The following is a 4,803-nucleotide window of genomic DNA, read 5'->3' as shown; positions in this document are numbered from 1 at the left end:
AAATGCACACACACTACCAATTATTTGACAAGACAAAATCTTATTTAAACAGATTCTGTCTATTTAAATTTGAGGAGTTCTGCCATAGGGGAAGTGAGTAGCCAGCAGTGGTATTCTTGCTGTTGTGGGCTAAGCTCTTTAATTACAACTGTACATACTTTTTAAACAATGGTAAATTCAGTTGTCTTCCAAAATCGTATACTGTCTGTGTATGATCAGTTAACTGTCTCAGAGTCTGTTTATCCGGTACTGGGAACACGCTGTTAGCATTCCATTTCCAAAGACCACATCGCTGTTGCTTAGAAGCTAGGGATAAGTGATTCTTTTCTCTCTCTCTTTTCCTCTCTCCTCATTCCTTCCTTTTCAACAGCTTGCTCTGGAGATTTTCAAACACAGAAGAAAGTTTTCCAGAGTGAACACTCATATACACGCCATCTGGAGTCTACAACTAATATTTTAACTGCACATATCTATTCATCCATCCATCTCATCCATGCATTGATCCTATTTTTGATACACTTTGAAATAAGTTTAAGATAGCAGTACCGGGTGCCTGGGTGGCTCAGTCGGTTAAGCATTTGACTTTGGCTCAGGTCATGATCTCATATTCCCTGGATTTGAGCCCTGCGTTGGGCTCTGTGCAAATAGCTGGGAGGGAGCCTGGAGCCTGCTTCAGATTCTGTCTGTCAGTCTGTCTGTCTGTCTGTCTGTCTCTCTCTCTCTCTCTGCCCCTGCCCCACTTGTGCTCTCTCTCTCAAAAATAAATACACATTTAAAAAAATTTTTTAATTAAAAAAAAAGATACTATATTTCACACCTAAATACGTCAGTATAAATATGAACTAGAATTAAATACTTGTTTATGGTTTTTGCTATTAGGTAAAATATAAATAATGTGAAATGCATAAATCTTAAGTTTAAAGGTTTGGGTTACCCAGGACAAAGCGTGTGTCACTTTCCAGTCAATTCTGGCATCTACACATCCAAGGCAAACACCTGTTAGGATTTTTTCCACTCTTCTTTTTATTGCTGAGTCATAGTCCATTGTATAAATATACCTTCGTTTACTTATCCATTCTCCTGTTGATAGAACTTGGGCTATTTCCCGTTTGGGGCCATCATCAATAAAGCTTCTGTGAACATGCTTGTACACGTCTTTTTACAGACCTATGCTTTCTCTTCTCTTGGGTGAGTGGCTAAGAGTGGAATTGCTGGATCATAGCGTATATGTATGTTTAGTTTCCTAGGAGACTTCCACACCTTTACCCACAAAGAAATATTAAGAGTTTCACATGCCCCACATCCTGGCCAACATTTTGTGTCTTCAGCTTTTCTGATTGTAGCTATGCTGGTAGGTGTGTAGTGTTATCTTATTGTTATTTTAATTTGCATTTCCCTTCTGACGAATACTAGAACGTTTTTCATGGGTTTATTTTCTGTCTACCTATGTTTCATTGTGAAGTTTGTGTTCAACTCTTTTGCCCATTTTCATTAGGTATTTATTTCGTTGAGTTGTCAGGAGTTTTGTTTTCTTTTTTTAAAATGATCTCTACACCCAACATGGGGCTCAAACTCATGACCCGAGATCAAGAGTTGCATGCTCCACCAACTGAGCCAGCCAGGTGCCCCTGGAGTTTATTTATCTTGGGTACTAGTCTTTTTTCAGATATATGTTTTGTGAATACTTTCTCCCAATCTATAGCTTGCCTACATATTTTCTTAATGGTGTCATTTCATTTGCAGAAGTTTTAAATTTAAAATTTTCTATTTTATCAAAAAAAAATAAATAAAATTTTCTATTTTANATGCAACAATGGCTAGGAAAACACTGAAATGAAACCACGTATGGGATGTTAAACCATACTATGAAGCCTTCATAAATAAAACAGTGTGGTTCTGCTCACATAAACAGACAGACCGGTGATACAGAATAGGAAGTCCAGAAATAAAAAGCAAGTACACAGAGAAATTTGATGTATGACAAAAGTGGCATCTAAAATCACTAGGGAAAAATAAAATAAAAATAAAAATAAATAAAATAAAATCACTAGGGCAAAGAGGAACTTTTAATAAACAGCGCAGGATAGCCATTTGGGGAAACGTAAAATTAGAGTCACACCTCACACCACACACAAGAACAAATTTCAAATGGATCAGAGAGATGAATAAATACATTGAATCACATAAGTCCTAGAAGAATATTTTACTGAATTCCTATACATGCTGTTTGCAGGGAATGATTTTCTAACTATGACTCAAAATCCAGATGCAATAAAAGATTGATACATTTGACCACATATAAGCTGTAAAAACTTTTTCATGGCAAAAAATCAATCAAACTCATAAGCAAAAAGTCAAAGACAAATGATAAGTGTGCTTGGCTGGCTCAGTTAGTAGAGTATGCCACTCTTGATCACGGGGTTGCGTGTTCAAGTCCCACACTGGGCATAGAGCTTATGTAAAAACACAACAAAAAAAGAGATAAATGACAAACTGGGAGAAAATATTTGCAAAACATATCATTGATAAAGGGCAAATAACTCTAATATCTAAAACCTTATTTAAAATTAAGTGGAGGGGCACCTGGGTGACTCAGGCAGTTAAGTGTCTGACTTCAGCTCAGGTCATGATCTCACAGTTCGTGAGTTCCAGCCCCGCATGGGGCTCTGTGCTGACCACTGGAAGCCTGGAACCTGCTTTGGATTCTGGGTCTCCCTCTCCCTGCCCCTCCCTTGCTCGCATTCTCTCTCTCTCTCTCAAAAATAAATAAACATTTGAAACAATTTAATTAGGTGGAAAACCCACGAAAACCTGATAAAACATAAGCAAAAGACGTAAACAGACAATTCACAAAAAAGTTGTAAAAATGGCCCTTAAACCATAAAAATGTTCAACCTAAATAATAGAAATGCAAATTGAAACTACACTGCGATACCATTTTTCAGTGATCAGATTGGAAAAATTCAAAAAGTAAGACATGATAGTTGGTGAGGCTGTGGAGAAACAGATGCTGGCGGAAATGCAAATTGATACAAGCCTTGCTGAGAGGGAATTTGGCAATATTTAACAAAAATACACAGGCATTTACCGTTTGAACCAGTATTTCCACTCCTAGGAATTTATTCTGAAGACATACCTTCAACAATACAAAAATACATACATATACAGTTACTTATTGTACCATATTTCTGTGAGTGCAAAACAATGGAAACAACTTGAATGCTCCTACATAAGAAAGTGGTTAAACTATAGTATACCCACACAATGGAGTATTATGTAACCACAAGAAAGAATGAGAATCTATAAATGATTTGGAGTGATCTCTAGGAAATACTGTGGGGTTTTTTTGGTCTATTTTTTTTAATTCCAGTATAGGTAATTAACATACAGTAAAAGTATTAAGTTAAAAAAAAAAAAGAATGCAAAAGAGTAATAAGGGAAAATAAAATATCCATGTTTCTGCTTATTTCGTAAAAGGAAACATAAGAACTATAAACCAGAAACCAAAAAGACTGGTTGTCTNCCTGGTTTTCTTATCTCTCTCAAAAATAAATAAACGTCAGAAAATTTTTTTAGAAAAAGAAGGAATCGGGTAGGAATGAGACTTCTCTAAATACATATTTTTGCATGGTTTTGGCTATGGGTTTTTTGTTTGTTTGTTTGTTTATTTTTATTTATTTCAAGAAGGGTGAGTGGAGATAGGGCAGAGAGAGAATCCCAAGCAGGCTCTGCACTGTTAGCACAGAGCTTGTGATGCAGGGCTTGAACCCATGGACCATGAGATCATGACTAAGCTGAAATGAAGAGTCAGACGCCTAACCAACTGAGCCACCCAGGCACGCCTGTTTTGGCTTTTGGAATCATGTTAATAATGTTTCACATATTCAAAAATGAATAAAACCAATAAGGATTGAGGAGTACCCCGAAATGCAATATAAACACAAGCAAAGGAACCTAACTATATGTCAAATGAATACATAACCCCACTGTGGGGGCAGTAGTCGGGGAGGAGGGTGACACAGAACATTCATATACCTATACAACATGCATATGTATGTGTATACATGCAGGTATTTCCCAGCTCTGTCATCTAAGATGGTCTCTAGAAGCACTCACAACCCAGTACCAATAGATGCATGTAGATCCCATATCCTGGTTTCTAAATACCATTCTCTTTCTCTTTTTTAAATTTATTTAACTTCAAGTTAGTTAACATACAGCGTAGTATTGGCTTCAGGAGTAAAACCCAGTGATTCATCATTTACATGTAACACCCAGTGTTCATCCAACAATGGAAAAAAAGACAGAAAAAAATGTGTTGTACATTGAAGAGAATGATAAATATGGTAAAATGTTAACACTTAAAGAATCTGGATAAAGGGCATACAAGGCTTCTTTGTACTGAGGCGCCTGGGTGGCTTGGTTGGTTGAGCGTCAGACTCTTGATTTCGGCTCAGGTCATAATTCCAGGGTTGTGGGATCCAGCCCCATGCTGGGCTCCGCGCTGAGCATGGATTCTGCTTAAGATTCTCTCTCTCTCCCTCTGCCCCTCTCCCCTGCTCCCGCTCTCTCAAAACTAAAAAAAAAAATTTTCAAAATACTTCTTTGTACTAATTCTTGCAACATTTCTGTATGTCTGACACTACTTCAAAATAAAACATTTAATAAACTTATACAAAAAGAACTGTAAATATTGAACTTCAGTAAATGATACGTCTGCTGAAAAAAAAATAGTTGTAAAAAATGACAGAACTTCCCACAATCAGCACAGATAACCACATAGAAGAGGAGCGACACCCTAAC

The sequence above is a fragment of the Crocuta crocuta genome, unplaced genomic scaffold (genome assembly GCF_008692635.1).
Source record: "Crocuta crocuta isolate KB4526 unplaced genomic scaffold, BGI_CrCroc_1.0 scaffold482, whole genome shotgun sequence".
NCBI classification, from domain to species: domain Eukaryota; kingdom Metazoa; phylum Chordata; class Mammalia; order Carnivora; family Hyaenidae; genus Crocuta; species Crocuta crocuta.
The sequence above is the reverse complement of the archived record's forward strand: the minus strand, read 5'-3'. Positions refer to the sequence as shown.